Here is an 18645-nt window from a genome sequence, read left to right as displayed (position 1 = left end):
TTTCCTCTCTGGATTAGGGACCGGCTCAAATAGGCTCTTCTATAAAGCCTCGACCTAATAGACAAGAGTCCTGAATTTCATACATCTAGGTCAAATTCAATGCAGGGTTAGCTTTTAATTCTCTAAACTGTTCAGTAAATATGAGTAAATAAATAATCGAGTAAAGAGATTAAATCCAGATTTCATAAGCCTTCCACACATCAATTGTACATATTCTACTGTTAGAGATTTTGTGGTCTGATTCTTAGTTGGTATGCATCTGCAAACTTGCAGCACTGAAAGAAAGCACAGTTTCAGCATGTGACAGGAAGTCTGCATGCATGTCTTGAGATCATAGTTCATTCCTGCACATATCATTTCAAATATTCAATACATATAGAGATAGTTTTGCCGTGTTTCAAGTTTCAATGCTATGTAATTCTGATCTGTGATGGTCAAATACTTTATTGGGGTTAGCGTTTGTGTGTGTGTGTGTGTGTGTGTTTGTGTGTGTGTGTATGTGTGTGTGGACAAATTAACTCAACAGATTGGACAGATTTTCTCCAAACTTCAGAGGTGTGATTAACTGCTGAAGCTGATTGGTCAAAGTTCAAAGGTAAAGGTCGTCAAAGAAAATTCAAGATGTCTCTTGATCCTAAAGACACGACCTTAAGCTCATTAAAATCAAAAAATCATTCATGATTATATAGTAGGAATGGCTTCATCATGACATCACTCTCATGTGGCAGTATAACAATATTAATATTATATATTAAATATTGGGTTATATACAGCGTGAGCAGATTTAACATTGCCCCTAAGAATGATATTAATTTCCATATATATCGTTTCACCCTGACCTCAATATAACACAATATTTCTTTTATATAAAATCAGTAAGACTCGTTTCTTTGTTGATGGTTTTTTAACAAACAGTCTATAAAGTAGATTATCCAATTTAGTTCTCACAAAATTTAATATACGGATTAAGTTTGAGGGATTTATAATGAGTGTTTATTTTTGCACACAAAAGTTATAGAAAGACTAGTTAGACTGAAACCGAAAAAAATCCTTTTCAGTTTAAATAAAATATTTATCCTAACATAAAATTCATCATCGCCTTCACTACACTATGTCACATTAGCACCTGACGTACTGAGCATGAATATCCCCTGATTCTACAACAAGGACCACATTTCTAGTGTGGCAATAATTGGACTCATGGTGACTCACTGTCAAACTCACCAAGAAAATCACTTCCATTACAAACTCTGACCTCCACTAAACTGTCTGTCTGACCTCACCTTTCACCACACAGTCCCTGCAGGACAGCAGTTTGACTTAGTATTCTGACGCAAAGATCCCTTTTGTTGGATTTGTGACCAATCAACTTCAACACTGCATTTTTTTTCTGGACCTATTTCTCCAACTGTTGCTTCAGCCCGACCCTTCAGAATGATCACTTGGCAGAATTGGGGAACAGCGGTTTTATTTTGTATCGGACAACATCAGATGGGTTTGTAAATGAGTTACTCCTGTTATTATAGCCTGTTATTCATTGGCCAGAGTTTTACTTCCTCTTTTCTTTTTACATGGCACTCGCACTGTCTGTTTGCAAAGGCCTCAAGTGACGAACAATGCTTAACCTCTGTGTCTGACAGTCCATTAACGGTTACCTTGTCCTGACAGCTGTTATTTCTCCCCCTGGAAACACTTGATGTAATGTGTACCATATGTGTTGAATGGATTGTAATATAACGACTCAGTTATATTTGAATGGGAAGGAAACGAACTGAAGGCTGATTCACACTTAAGATGGAGTGGAGGATTTGTTGCCAGCCAGTTATTATGAAGAAAAGGATTGTCAAAATATTTTAATTATAAACCAGAGTGCAAAGATATTTACTTGTTACTTGTTGATAAATACCAGCGCTGTTCCAGTGCTTTACTTTTTGAGTAGAACGTTACTCATCCAATCTATAATGAAATAGACATTCAGAGTTTGTATTATTGAAATGCTTTTTTTTTCGCCATGTCATTTAATTTCGCTCAGGTTGTACAATTTCCTCTGTGGTTGTTCTCCAGTGTATGCTTTGTGTATACAGAGGCTGACACATTGGCCTTGACTTTCCTGTAGACCCCCCTGACACTATTGGGAATGGGGGTTGATTTGTGTGAATGGACAGTGACAGGAAGCTGCTAAATTATGGTCCCTTCTCCTGCAGAGTAGAGTCTCCAACAACAAGTCCCAGTGCTAAATATGATGTTCCAAGGTCCATGTCGGAGGGTCAGAGGAGCAGTATGCCAAATCAGTGGGGTGGAGGTCACCTGCTGATTATGAGATAAAATGATGAAAGATAATTTCACGTAAAACAAATTGTTTTTTCACATTATCAATTTGTTATGGTTTGGCTTTTGTGAATAATTCCGAATATTTTCAATTTGTCAACTAACATCACCTATGTTTGTGGAAAATATTGTGTTTATTTTCAGTAATCCGAAGTTTATCCCCGTAGTTGAGTAACAAGTGAGCCATTGGTAACATGACCAGATAAAATAAATTTGTTCCATACAGGACTTTATCCCTGCACAACCAAGTGGGGCGCTATCGAGTAGGACTTTCAGTACTCAATCAAATATGGAAATTCCATGCCAAAAGACTACAAAATTATATATATATTATAAAACTACTTATTCGATCTGTATACAGTCAGAACTAAAGGATTAACATTGCATATTAACTTCTGCTGAAAGATCCCTCAACCACTAACCTACCTGCCCTTTCAGATCCTCTTAATATTCTCTATTGGAGTATAACAGATGTACACTCTGTACTTCTGCTATAATTGACCTATGATGAACCTTTGGTATTTTTGTGTCAGTTTCCTGCTGTTTTAGAATCTAGGCCAGACATTTATTTTTATAGCCATGTCAATGGCACCATCTTCTGGTCAAACTGGGACTCCGTAGATGAAGACATTGATATTCTACCTACCAGTTATGTATGTTTACTTTAAAAGATAAAGATAGTTTATCCCGGGTTATCCTCTCCAACCGCTTACTAAGCTGGATGCTGCTAAATGCAACAGGGGATAGAACTTATTTTGCAGCAAGATGTGGCCAAATCAAGTTCAAGACCACAAACCGACCAGTGTCAGGACTTCTTTATCAAGGAAGCAGTAAGGACCACTAGTGCAGACATTAATACGGAAATTTCTTTCCGCATATATTTTACATACTCTAATAATTGTTCATATATTTGAACAGGACTCACACTTATGACAACTGCGCTCTGCGATCAAAAGTAGGTTGCTTGTGAATTTGTCAGGGCCCAGTGTGAAGTGTCGGTGAGAACTATTACTCTGAAGCTGATTTCAGAGGATTTCCCCAGAATTGTTTCCAACTTTCTCCAGAGTGTGTTTTTCACACTTGAACAGCAAACCAGGAGATTCTCCGGTCAGACGTGTTCACAACTACACAGAAATCTCTGGAGTGTGGTTGTGCAATACAAAGGGGCAGGATTAGACTTATATAGGGATACTTCTTCACAGTTAGGGGACAGGTTTGTTGTTTTTGGTGCACAGTGCACCCTGAGCTACATATTTTAAGAAACTGCAGGTTACGGTTAGGCCTGAACACAGTTAATCTATCTATCCTTCCTATATATTTTATGAATCTCTTTCAAGTCTGTAGGAAGCTGGAGTGTCTTAGGGGTATGGGCATGTGCACACACAATAAAGGTCATCGGTCTATGACAGGGCTAATGTTTACTGACAAACATTTTCCTGAAAGTAATATGAAGCCTCTAGTGTGTCAAAAGAATGGAAAGTCGACCTTGATACCACTGCTGACACTACTGGAGTTGAAGGTTCCGTGAGAACCTTTGGCAGGAAAATGTCAAAACAAGAACTCCACCCCTTCTTTCACCAATCTGTCAACTAGAACGTCGACAGGTGAGTAGTGAGCAGATGTTTGTCTTCCTGTCATTTCTGAAGTAAAGTTAAAAATGATCCGAACTATAACATGGGAGCAAATTAACATTGTTATGGCAGAAGTGTCTGTGCTGCACAGCTACAAACTTGCAATAATATCCTCCACTGAGCTTGAATCGTCAGTTACCATCTGTCCTTTTCACCTTAAACTGAGACGTTCTATGATAATGTGATTGACACCTTACAAGTTACATCACTCAAGTGTTTCTGGGAGGTGAGATAAAGGGCATCACTTCCATCAGGATCTGTGAGGCTGCCCTGAATATAGACTGTGAAATGAAATAGAGATGGAGGTGAAGGATTGTTTGTCAGCCGAGCTCATGATTTGCTAGGGGCATGAAACAGCACTGTCTCGAAACTAGGAGAAAGTTCGGCTCTGGTCAACATTTCAGTGTGTGTTTGATGAACAACACAGAGGTCATTGGTCGAAATATGAAAATAGCTGATATCTCATTGAAAAGTGAAACCAGAAACACTTTGTGGTGGAATAATCAGTCCGGAGAGTGAGCTGGTCCCTATCTTGCTTTTACAATATTGTTTTTCAGTGGACCTCTAACACCACATCCAATAACTAAATGGCCTGCACAGCGCTTTTCTAGGCTTCGATGACCACTCAAAGCACTTTACAGTTCAGTTGTGCCATTAACCCACACATTCATACACTGCCACCAAATATGTCAGTGGCAATAGGGGCGCAGTATCTTGCCCAAAGACTCTTTGGCATTCTGAATCGAAGAGACTGGGATCAACCTGCTGACCTTCTGGTTAATGGACGTCCCGCTCTACCTCCTAAGCCACAGCCGGTGGGTTGGTTAAAGTTTGGTTAAAGGTCACTAAAAGTTTGAGAGTGTCATTTGGGCAACATCAACATCCAAAACCCCAAGATACTGTCCACTTATTTACCACTTATTTTAAAGTTTGCATTTTACATCCTGAAAACTCCAGAAACAGTTATGCTGAAGTTAGTGACATCTGTCATGAATTTCTGTCAACAGGCAACCATTCTGAAAAAAATAAACAGCCTTTTGGGAAAACAATGGAAGAGCATTGGTGTGTGTGTGAGTGTGTTGTATCAGCTACCACAGATACAATAATCTGAGAGGTCCAGTTTGAATTACAGATCTGTGAATTTGAAGACTTACGTATCATATGGTGAAACACTATACTACATTTTTTTTTTAGTTGTAAAGACTGCGCATTACACAGTAAAATATGACGTTCACATTACAAATTGTTCCACAACACATACTCAGATATAGCCCCTAGATTTGCAGTGGGATATTGTTACCCTCTGTATTGCAACATTATTTATTTGAATTAGCAGGATGTGTTTTTACACCAGGTTGAACCTGACCACTAGACCAGTGCAATACATAAAGCTGATATAGCAGATTTTTAGAAATCATATTGCTGTCAACGAACTAATTTCCATTCAGTTAATTTTAATATTGGGAGTGGGTACTTCCTATATGCAATATTCTTTTAATATTACATTTGTGGACATTTATTATGTTTCAATATCTTATTGAGGTAAAATGGTATAACATCATTCAAGGAGAGAGCAAGCATTCTCATCTCCAAATTGAGCAAGGAGGCGATCTAAACATGTGGAAATGTGTGTGGTGCTGTCAAAGCAGGTTTACAAAGCAAGAGCAAACACAGAGATTAAAAAAATTATCACATCAACACTTTATCTATTAAATGGCAGACAGTCAATTACAAGCATCACAGGTGAATACTGACAAATCAACACGGCCAAGCAGAAACTGTGCACACAAAACACAAAACACAAAAGAAAAAGCTGGGGTGAACAGATATCGATCTCCCTCCCACTCGTGGCTCTCGTGAAAGGCTGTCATTTTTTTTTCCTGTGGAACCAGTAATAAATCAGTGTGGATACAGGTTGTTCTTACTTTGCCACCGACAGGCTGCCTCTTCTCAAACTCTTTGACCTCACTGTTGAAGTCATGAAATGTGTTCTCTCAATAGCTGTTTACATGTTATTTGAAGCTGTATGAGGTCCAGACAAGCTCAGTTGATTTGTTGAGGGCTGTGGATCACATGAGTGAAGTGTTTCTGCCTTGATCTGTTGGTGGGTGTGGATCTGCTCCACCCTCAGGGGAGAATAAGCCCCACGATCACACATGGAAATGAGCTTGAATGTAAATGAGAGTTGGATATCTGTGTGGGGGCCGCAAGCTTTAAATCTCTGATTGTCTGTATGTATATGTCCTTATTCTCATATGTGTGGATACATTTGTCTTCTTGTACGCTTCCAGGCATGTGCCCACCTACACTCTCATAAGGTTTGATGCACAGTATATAGATCAATGTATGTGTGTATGTTTGTGTGCTAACATGTTTTCACAGGGCGGATCTAAGTGTGTGTGTATGTGTTTACACAAGTACAAAGAGTTTTCTAAGGATCCCAGCCAATCACTTTGCCTCTGTGTATCAGCACACCTGCTCTCTGGGTTATAAATAGACGATGGATGCATCAATTCCCTCGTGTCGCACAGCTCAAGTTCAAAAACTTGTGTTTTGACAGAAGGGAGAAGACACACTCCACAAAGACAGATGAGAGCTGGTAAACAGAGGTAGCCTGGCGTTGCAGACTTATGGCTGAGAAGTGCGTACTATTTGTATTCCTTAGCCAACCTTTATTAAAACTAAAATCAAAAAATTGGTAAATGACTGTACTAATATAAACTAAAGCTAATATAACTTCTCCTTAATTAGATATACTTCAGATTTGTTTTATTAATTCTCAATATATTTAGATTTCTTGTGTAGAAAAATGAAAGGTGTCAGGAAACTTTAAACTGATGTTTCTTTTGCAAGCAACTTTCTTTTATGTTTTCCAAGTCTCAGACCCTTTTAATAAAAAGGAAAATGGAGGGTTTCCTGCTCCATGGTGGACGAGAAGCAGTGGAGCGTGAACATGCCCTGTCTGTATCAACCTCATGTACACCTCTTTATGTTGCATATTCATGTTGCAGTGGAGCTATCTCTTTCTCTCCAATTTTTATTTATACCATGTTTGGGGGACTCCACTTTCCCACTTGGATGCTCCATTTGCTGGCTGTGCAGGTGAGTAGGTGATCCAGAGACAAAGCAAAGACAAAACAGGGTTAGGGCAAATCATGCAGGCACAGAACACCGGACCGAACAAAGACTGGCAAGAGCTCGGACAAAGCAACGATGTTACAGGAGCTCATGCCCTGTCATGAGTACACACTCATAGGAGAGAGGGAGCAGAGGGGGGACAGGGAACAAAAACATAAAACAAGCCAAGATCTAACAATCCCAACATTTTGTTGCTATTGTGGAATAATGAGGGCGCTTGAATACCTCAAATGTAGGAGGTATTGATTTCATCAGTGTTTGATTGCTTCATTATTCGCAACATTACACAAAACTATCAGAGTGATTTCCTTTAAATTGTTTGAACCCGCAGGTCATAAGCTCAAGGATGAACCCATACAAGTTTAGAGTGGATCCAGATTAAAAAGAATTTGTGTACACCATCATTTATTTATCTAAATTTGGCGTATTTAGTGGGAGCGCCAGAGGGAGTGACGTGATTTTTATAACACCCAATGGAAACAAAAACAAAAAAATGCCAAATACGCCGGTGCCTATATGTGCTGTTGATAATAAACATGTGATCTCCACAGAAGAATTTAAATGTTTGATATTGCCTTTGTATCCCACACCACCCCTCACCTGAATACTCCATAGATTTCTGTGTTGCTATGAATGCGTCCTCGTAACAAGTATCTGAGGGTTATCTACACAATAAATAATGTTTGATGTAAAAGAAAAGAATAAATTAATAGCCTATATTTAAGAAAGAAAAACTAAATTGCCCAGTATTTCGGTGCAGTAAACTTTTTTTTAAAGCCACTCAAGTAATTACCACGCCATCAATTTATTTAAATCCATGTTCACTAAATGAAACCACATTAACACTTTACTTTTGTTTCGTTGTTACCTCAACATGGTTCTGAACAATATTTCAACATATATTCCAGTCAACTATAAGTAACAGTATGTTTCGTTATATATAGTGGTCTTCAGAGGTCTTAGACCAGCTGCCTATCCACTTGAATGGGAAAGCCGTCTTAGACTTTTGACCACGGCATATTAATTCATATCTGGCACATGAGACTAAATCACATGTTTAAATTGATTTCATGCTGTGAGCATGGCTCATATTTAGGATAGTAAGTAAGGTGACTTTGATGTAATACTGATATAAGACACATTAAATACGCGTCCAGAGAGATAGATATAGAGATAGGTAGATAGATACACATACACTCCTGATCAAAATCTTAAGACCAGTTAAAAAATTGCATGAATTTGCATTTTGCACTGTTGGATCTTAGGAAGGTTCTAAGTAGAGCTTCAAAATGCAAAAAGAAGAAATGGGAACAAGAGACCTAAAGTTGTGAGCAGGCAATTTATTGAAAAAAACAATTTAACTCAAATAGGCTGTTCATCAGCTGATCAAAAGTTTAAGACCACAGCCTTTAAAAGCCAAAATCTGTGCAAAAATTTGGATTCCATGTCATTTCCTGTCAAGTAATCACACTGTGAAGATCTCTTGATGGCAAAGGCAAAAAAGCTCACCGTCTTTGAACGTGGTAGGATTGTTGAACTGCATAAACAAGGCCTCTCACAACGTGCCATCGCTGCTGAGGTTGGACGCAGTAAGTCATTTTGCATTTCTTAAAAGATCCTCAGGGTTATGGAACAAAAAAATCAAGTGGTAGACCCAAAAAAATCTCACCGGCGCTGAGCCGGAGGATCCGAATGTCTGTCCGTCAAGACACGGGACGATCCTCGTCCCAAATTAAGGCCATTACTGGTGCTGACTGCAGCCCAATAACCATCAGACGGCATCTGCGAAGGAAGGGCTTCAAAAACAAGAAACGTCTTCAAAGGCCACGTCTCCTTCAACGCCACAAAATTGCCCGTTTAGACTTTGCAAGGGAGCACCAAACATGGGACATTCAAAGGTGGAAGAAAGTTTTATTCTCTGACGAGAAAAAATGTAACCTTGATGGTCCTGATGGCTTCCAACGTTACTGGCATGACAAGGAGATGCCACCTGAGATGTTTTCTACGCGGCACAGTGGAGGGGGCGCCATCATGATCTGGGGTGCATTTTCCTTCAATGGAACAATGGAGCTCCAGGTTGTGCAGGGGCGTTAAACAGCAGCTGGCTATGTGGAGATGTTGCAGCGGGCATCCCTCATGACTGAGGGCCCTCGTCTGTGTGGTAACGACTGGGTTTTTCAGCAGGACAACGCTCCAATTCACAATGCCCGTCTGACTTTTTTCCAGGAGAATAACATCACTCTTTTGGACCATCCTGCGTGTTCCCCTGATCTTAATCCAATTGAGAACATTTGGGGATGGATGGCAAGGGAAGTTTACAAAAATGGACTTCAGTTCCAGACAGTGGATGCCCTTCGTGAAGCCATCTTCACCACTTGGCACAACATTCGCACTAGCCTTTTGGAAACACTTGCATCAAGCATGCCAAAACGAATTTTTGAAGTGATCAACAATAATGGTGGAGCTACTCATTACTGAGTCAGTTTTTGACACTTTAATTTCTGTTTTAGGAGGTTTTTTTTTTTTTTGAGCTGTGGTCTTAAACTTTTGATCAGCTGATGAACAGCCTACTTCAGTTAAATTGTTGTTTTCAATAAATTGCCTGCTCACAACTTTTGGGCTCTTTTGGGCTCTAGATTCAACAGTGCAAAATGCAAATTCATGCAATTTTTTAACTGGTCTTAAGATTTTGATCAGGAGTGCATATTATCCTGTTATGCATACTAAATGAGAGCAGAAGGAGTAGCATCAAAGTATTAAGATCCACCCTTTTATCTTCACTTTCTTTTTGCCTGCTATCAAACAATGACCCCTTTACCAGCACCCATTATCCAGACTCGCCGCTTCTTCCAAAACAGGTCATCTTAGTTCTTCAACTTGACAATCTCCTGCTGGCCTGGCTTATCCACACCACATTCCTTTCTCCTTCCTTTACTCCTAGAAGAAAAGAGACAGAGACAAGGGGATTTGTCTCACGGTAGGTAGCTGTTTTATTTGAAGCATATGAGAAAAGAGAGAAGAAAGGGGAAAGGTTTTTTGGTGAAGCTTGGCAAAGAGAGCTAGGAGCCCACTTGAGGAGCAGCGGGTCTTAGAGCTGGATGATTTGTTTGGAGAAGCCCTCTTCAGCCAAAAGGAGGATTAGCTGCACACAGGTTCCCATGGAACCCAAGCGAGATGGAGAGGGCTTTTAGAGGACATGGTTACACATAAATGCATACATGTAAACACAAATGTGTATGCAGATCAAATAAGCAGCAATGTGCACACACAAGAATACATACCTGTCCTTGAAGTGCATTATTATGGGTGTAGACTACAGGTCTGTGGCTAGTTTCCAACAATTTTACAATTTAACAATATGCAAATAATTTGATCTATTGAGAAACGAAACCATAAGATATCACAGATAAAAATAAACACCTGGATTTGTTTATTCAAGTTAAAACATGATGAAAGTAACACATGTTCTTACCATTACAAGAGATAATTACAATGGAAGTTTAAAATGGGAAAAATTTCATCTGTAGCCAAACTCAGTATCAGAAGGGATTAAAGCAAAACTCACCTAATGTTTGGGGTACCTGAAAGATCTTCTATAAGCATTGCATCCTTGTGTTTTTCAAAGCTTGAACATTTACAGAGCTTGGGCACAGCGCAAGGATACTGTTGGTTTACATGTTGTGACTGCTGCCATCTGCTGGACAAATTGAAGAACTGAGAATTATGTACCAATTGGTATTTTTATCAAAACCTCTTGTGTTTTATAGTCTACCTTGAATTTTGAGATTGAATTGCAATTCACACCATGACTAAAGATTTCTCATTGTGTCAGTGGGCTACTCCTTTATAACAACTTTTGATTGATTTCACAAAATTTGAATGCGCTTCCAGCAACTAGTCCCAAAAGTCTTATGGGTAAGGGTTGATGTATGGTTCTATGCATCCATCCATTATCTATGCCTCTTATCCTCTTGAGGGTGGTGGTGGGGGGCTGGAGCCAATCCAAGCTGACATCGGGCGCGAGGTGGGCTACACCCTGGACAGGTCACCATCACATCACAGGGTCAACATGTGAGACAATAACCATTCATATTCACATTCACACCTAAAGTCCAGAGTCTCCAGTTACCTAATCCCCAATGCACTCCAATATACATGTTTTTGGACTGTGCAAGGAAGCCAGAATATCTGGACCAAACCCACACAGACACATACAAACTACACACAGGAATCTCTTCTGATGTTGGGATGATGGATGTATTAATTTATGTCCAAATATGTTAAGTGTGTTAAAGGACCAGCATGGTGACTGTCTCCTTTCCTTTTTACATTTTTCATCTCTGATTTCAGAGTAAACTCAGAGTCCTGCCACCTGAAAACGTTTTCTGTTGTCTGCAGTTGAGGGGTGTACAGTTTAGGGAAAGTGGTTAGACCAAGGGCCTGGTAATGGACTTGTGGACAATACACATCCAGGTGTCTGAGGATGAGATGGTGACTTCGACACCTGGGAGTACATCTGACACAATTGTGTGGAGTGGAAAACCAACACTGAGGCCGTCAACACATGGCAGACTACTTGCTAAGGAGATGTACTTTTAGCCTCTTCAGCAGCCTCCTTCGAATGTTCTCCCACTACGCACCAGTGAGTGTGGTGTATGCAGTAGTGTGCTGGGGCTGGTGACAGATGCTAAGAAACGCAAAACTTCCTCAGAGAAGCCATCTCCAGTAGCGGCTGGTTAATACCAGGCACCGCCCCCCTCCGGCATTCACAGACAAAATACAAAAATGTTAAACATAATTTGATTATATAATAACATTTTACTTGTACAATGCTCCTGGTTGACCGTAAGTACCCTGAGCATTCAATTTAAGTTGTTTTCAAATTGCATTTGTCTATCTAAATAGAGTCGACTTCCTGGTTTCAGGCACCTGCCATATGAAAGTTAACCAGGGGACCCGAGGCTGCTCTTTAATTGGTTGGTGCAGAGTTTCCTCCAGACACAGTTCTCTTCACCCAAGACACTCCCACTTTTATTTACAGCCAATAGGTATTGACTTCGTTTTTTTTTAATCTAATGTGATTGGTCGACTCCCTCGAACCACTCTCATGTACATCCGCCTTCATTGACTTACTTCCTGTGCGTGCTGACCCGCCAAGATAATCTAATAATTACTTTACAAAAACACCCCAACAAGAAATAAAGAGGAAAAAAGGAGCTTGGTCTGGACCGACCCGATTAACAGATTCAACAGCAAGTGTTCAGGACGAGCTTACACCAGGGGATCCTCCCGTTCTTGTTATGGAGGTACTGAGGACAATGATATGGGCACGGGACCTAAAACATCTCTCTGAAAGTGCAAAGGACATAAAGGTTTCCACAGTTACAATGAGGCTACATTTATGATGAGGCTACAGGATTGGCATATTGTGTGTTGTGTTGTTTTTGTTAAATCTGGTTTGTTAACCCCCTCTCACACACAATACATGTTATCACAAGCCACCACTGCTCATCTCTCTCCAGTGGTGCTGTTGGACAGTAGATGAGAGGAAGAAAGAGTAATACGTCCTCCCACCCCCTCTACACCTGCTGCTCAGCAGAAAGGGGTTTGTTCAGCAGGACGCTCCACCGGCGGAGAAGCAGAACCGAGGGTTGCAGGAAGTTATCGCTCCAACATTGTGTTCTATTGTGAATGAGAAAGGTTTTATTTTGTTAGTAGGGCTATCTTGTCTCACCTCGTATTGTAAAGCACTTCGAGCTGCATTTTATCTATGAAAATCGATCTATCTATCTATTATCTATAAATAAAATGTATTGTTTTTAATATTATATTATTATCTTTGTTCACTCTGTGTTGTGTTTTTCTATCAAATGTGTAATTCATCAAAGTCATTTATATCAAACATATTTAACTAGTTGTTAACGAGTAACAGCTATGTGTGTGGGAATTATATGACATTTCTGTGAGGACAAGGATCAGACTTCTGTTATACACAAACCCTCATGTTGGAAATATTGTACATGATATCTCCAACAGCAGCTGGCGGGACAACCGTCCCTCGCACCATCGACTCATCTAGTTTTGTTTCTGTCTGCAGCAACCTGGGAAATTTCTAGTCGCTTTCATCAACAAGTACCAGCCCAGCGGAGGATCGAACAACTGGTGGCACTACTGTCAACACCTCCTTGTACATGCCACGCACAGCTCAGCTTAGCCTTGTGGCAAACATAGAGCAGATTAGCATGCCAACAGTTCTCTTCCCAAACATCTCTGACAGCATTAGCACATGCTAAGTCAAGGGCGTACGTCAGAGCCAGCTGTCAAGTGGAAGGAATTCCTGGTGCTTCACTCAAGGTCGCTCCCACCATTCAAAGCTATTGCGCTCTGTCATGGCTCCCACGCTAGGTGTTAACTCGGCATCGCTAACAGTTTAGCTTGGATGTCCTGGCATGTTTGAAAGAGGGTCTTATACAGTGGCCTTGTGCTTTACATTCACACAGCAGTGTGGGATTGTCATCTGTCGCAAAACACAGTGTGACTTATGAGGAGGTTGCAGTGAAGGCAGCTGGGACGAGGGGATAGCATGATAACACAGAACCTGCTCGTCAAGGCAAAATGGCCAAAACTCTTTGAAGAAGCAAAGAAGGTTGGAACACAGAAGACATTCCTCCATACTGCTCTTGTGGTGTCATCCAGTACATACAATAATCGACTTGAAATGGTATCATTTACAAAATGTTCCAAGGCTAAAAGTCCACTACAAGAAGTGACGATGCTAGCCCACACAAACGCGGGCCCTTGGGCGAGAGTGTGCAGTGTTCCAGTGTGCCTGAGGGTATGCGAACGCTCCTCCGAGGAGGCTATCAAAGGACAAAGGCTAGAAATATGGTGTAAATGATGCAGTTTCGATTCAAAATTGGAATGTCAGGGCTTACGGACACATGGATGACACCGCACAAGCAGGTTTTATTACGTTTCAAAAGGAGGTCAAAACACTTCACCCAACGTCTCAAATTGTCGTGCTTCCACCTACATGAGCCTAAAACACACAAACAGACAAAGGTTCTGTCTTAAATTACTTACAAGTGGAGGCTATCATCTGGATTCGATCCCCTCTTTTTAAAATCGTCATCTTTTTCCCTTTACTTTTGTAAGAGCCACTAACTTCTCCAGCATGTGCGTGAGTACAGATAAAACACAAACAGAATAATAAATGAAGGTATTGAGATGTTCTGTAATTGCAAAGGGGACATTCATGCAAGTCCAAACATAGAGCTTGCAGTGAGGGTCTGAAGAGAGAGTGTAAGCTTTAGACAACAATTCATGCTGATTTTAATTACAGCCATGCAATATTAAAGGCACAGGGCACACAGGCTACATTTCAGACAAGTCGTCCTCTCTCTGTTTTCCTTCTTTATAACTCTTTCTTGTCCTTCCATCCTTGGTTGCCCCCACCTTCACTTTAATCCAGTGGCGGAATTTCACTCGACAAGTGATCAAAGACCAGTTGCAAGATGCCAGGTGCGGCTGCAGCTTCGACTGTTGACAACCACCAAGTAATTTTTCCTCCCTTCCTTTTCTGTCCTCTGAAAAAAAGAGAGGAAATCGAAACAAAGCTGGGCGAACTGCTGGGTGTGTTTGAGTCAGTAGAAAACTGTTTTCTCCCCCTTACTCCATTATTTTTTTAAGACTTCATTCTTCTTTCCCCAAAATGTTTTTTCCTCTTTTTTTCTTTTGTCGGTGATCTGTGTTACCAAGTCTGTGGTCCCCCTCAGTGCACTGTGTGGTGGCTGGTTTGAGGAGTTCCATGACAGTAAATTACGACACTCTTGAGACAGTCGACCAGCAGGAGTTGGGGAACAGAGAGAGGATGCACGGCGGGGATTAGGCTTTATTAAGACTCAGCCATCACGGATGGGCACACAACAACACAGCATGCTGGTGTGTGTGAGTGAATAAGTGAAGGATACAGCACAAAGTATCTTTCTCAACCTGTAGGTGGTCCCCTCATTGAAGTAAGATGGGCATCAGCTCTAATAGGAACCTCATGTCTAAAAGTGTTGCTACAATATAGTATTGTATACAGACCTGGCTGTACAAAACCAGTATGTACTGTGGATGTCTTGATGCTGATAGATATGTAATGAACTTATCAGTCAGGGTGAGATAATGGTATCATTTCTAGGAACAGACTTTTGTTCTAAAAATTTGATGTCACATTTACTCTATGCCTGAGTTTTCTAAAGAACAGAATAAAACCTTTTGTTCAATATAATCACATCAAATTAGGCCGACAACGCTATAAAATAATGCGCAGTTTGTGGAGGAGCCATAGGGGGCTCACTACATACAAAAGCCTTTCTGAGTTGCCCTTTGTACTATATGTAATTAATGCGTATGTGTGTGACTGAGTTGACCTTGCATATATCTTTATATTAAACATGTGTGTTGTTCAAATGTGCCTGTGTGGGTGTATGTGTGGATATAGGCGGTTTCCTGACAGGTGGGAAAGCAAGCGAAACGCTGCCGGCCTCCAGCTGTCGTTAGCCCCCCTCCCAAACGCTCTTTAACACACCCTCATGAGGCCCACCATCCTTAGTATCCCCCCCCCATCTCTGTCATGCCTCAACCATCCTCTCTCAGTTAACCACTGCTGTGTCCAGCTGGAAGCTTTGAGACAGTCCGAACACGCACTAAAAAGAAATGAGTTTATTTCTCACCGCCATTAGTCCATCTTCCCATGAACTCACTTTGGTCCAAGAGCCTCCATCTATCCTGACAGCTGGAGGAAACATTATGCTCTGACTTACTTTTGACCATTCATACTGTCGCTTTGTGTAACATAGGTGGTCAGGATGACTTTTCTGGGGTTGACGTTGGTCGTTGAATTTGAGTCAACTTTAGTTCACACTATGTTGCAATTTTGCAGTAACTGACACTATAATCCACAGTTAGCCCATCGAACTGTGCAGACAGTGATGTAATCCTGATGTACACTATGTGCTCCTTATCTTCACCGCTGAAAGAACTGTTACTTCTTCATGTCATTCTGAGATTTTCATAAATATTGTTCATGTCAACATACATCTTGGAACATAGAATGTAGTGTCGCTATATTTTAGATATATTTCAGATGTAAAATGTATTCAGCGATCTCTGTACATCACAGCAAAAAGTGTAGGTAGGCAATGTATGCTATTGGAGCTGCCTTCAGACACGCAGTGATTTTTACAGATTATGAAGCTGTTTAATGGACACCATGAATGCTATTTGACCCCATACAATCACACATTTTAAAAGAAATACCAAAAATAATTTTCAAATGCTGTTTGACCCAGCAGTTCAGAGCAGTTAAAGAGGACCTGTGCCACAAATTGAAGAATAGGTTACGACAACCAGTTTAAAGTGAAAGAAAAGGTCTAGAGATATTGTTGCCCTTTTGAGAAACCACTTGTTTTCACTTTTGAAGAACTGGTTGTGAGAGTAAACCTGACAGAAAATTATGAGACTAAAAGAATATTACGCCAACACACTGAGCAAATGAAACAGAGATGATCACTTTAAAGAGATCAATGAAAAATATTCAGCCAGTTCCTTTCAAGTTGATATAAAAATGGATTGTTGCGAAAAAAAGAAAGAAGGGGGCCAAAGAAGTCTTTTCTGGCTGCTAAATTGGATGTGCATATGACAAATTTCAAAGGCTGTCAAAATACAAAAAAGCGGGGGGGAGAAGAAGAAAGGGTTGGAAAAAATACATTTACATCATAAATGCACAGGTTTCCTTTCAATGGGCCTCTTCAAAACTCTGTCAGGCTTTTAATGGTAGACAAGTTCAAAGTGGCACTAGACTCCCACTGCTTCCAAAGATAGAAGTAGATCATTGTGTGTGTGTGTGTGTGTGTTGTGTGTGTGTGTGTGTGTGTGTGTGTGTGTGTGTGTCCACATGTGGTCTCACACACAGTAGCATGTGTACTAATACCTCCTTCCTCCTGTCCCTGATTCTGACACCAAAGCTCCTCTCACTACTTCTCACTACTTGACCTATTGTGTGTGTTTGTGCGTGTGTGCAAGTGTGTTTGTGATTGAAGGGTGTACACAGAGAAGTGATAGGCGATATTTCTCTGTGACCCTCAATTTCCCCCTCCTCTACCTCCGTCACCATTCTTCTTTTCACCACTCTTCTTTCCCACTGTGAGCTGCTTTCTTTCTGCATTTTTTCTCTCGTCTGTTTCACTCCCTCCTTATTCCTCCCAGTTCGTCCCAGACTATCGGGGAGAGACTTCTCAAAAAAAGCATCTTGGGGAACGTAGCAAACATTCTGACAGCGTTCCGGATCCCAATACCAGCCGGCGCCAGCCGACCAGCCATGGCCCAAGGTGATATTCCTGCATCAAAGCCAAATCTTCCCCTTTTTCTTAGCCTCCCTCCCCTTTCCATGGTGGCACTTCCAGCGGCTCCGAATGTTTTAAACTTCATCTATCAGCCTCATTATGGAGCCTCAAAGCCTTCCATCGATTCTAAAGGCACTCATTTTAATTTTTAATCACACTGTATGTACGAGTGCAACACTCAGCAACTCTCCGACGCAAGCATGCACATACAGTGCCTTGCATAAGTATTCACCCCCCTTGGACTTTTTCCCATTATGTACTGTTACTAACTGGAATTCAAATAGACTTAAATAAACTTTTTCCCGTTTGATCAACAAAACATGCATAGTACTTTGGAGGTGCAAAATAAATTTTATTGTGACACAAACTATAATGAGAACAAAAAAGTTGACATCTGTTGGGTGCATAAGTATTCACCCCCCTGTGTCAATACTTGGTAGAACCCCCTTTCGCTGCAATTATAGCTGCAAGTCTTTTGGGGTATGTCTCTACCAGCTTTGCACATCTAGAGATGGAAAGGTTTGTCCATTCTTCTTGGCAAAAAAGATGAAGCTCAGTCAGATTGGATGGAGACCGTCTGTGAACCGCAATCTTCAAGTCTTGCCATAGATTCTCTATTGGATTGAGGTCTGGGCTTTGACTGGGCCATTTTAAGACATTAACATTCTTTAATCCAAACCATTCCTTTGTAGCTCTGGCTGTATGTTTAGGGTCATTGTCCTGCTGGAAGATGAACCTCCGCCCCAGTCTCAAGTCTTTTGCAGACTGCATCAGATTTTCTTCAAGGATTTCCCTGTATTTGGCTCCATCCATCTTTCCCTCTATTCTGACCAGTTTCCCTGTACCTGCTGAAGAGAAGCATCCCCACAGCATGATGCTACCACCACCATGTTTCACTGTTGGGATGGTGTGCTCAGGGTGATGGGCAGTGTTGGGTTTTCGCCACACATAGCGTTTTGCATTGAGGCCAAAAAGTTCAATTTTGGTCTCATCTGACCAGAGCACCTTCTTCCACATGTTTGCTGTGTCTCCCACATGGCTTCTGGCAAACTCCAAACGGGATTTTTTTATGGATCCCTTTCAACAATGGCTTTTCTTCTTGCCACTCTTCCATAAAGGCCAGATTTGTGGAGTAGACGACTAATAGTTGTCCTGTG

The sequence above is a fragment of the Pleuronectes platessa genome, chromosome 3 (genome assembly GCF_947347685.1).
Source record: "Pleuronectes platessa chromosome 3, fPlePla1.1, whole genome shotgun sequence".
Taxonomy (NCBI): Eukaryota; Metazoa; Chordata; class Actinopteri; order Pleuronectiformes; family Pleuronectidae; genus Pleuronectes; species Pleuronectes platessa.
Note: the sequence above shows the minus strand (reverse complement) of the source record.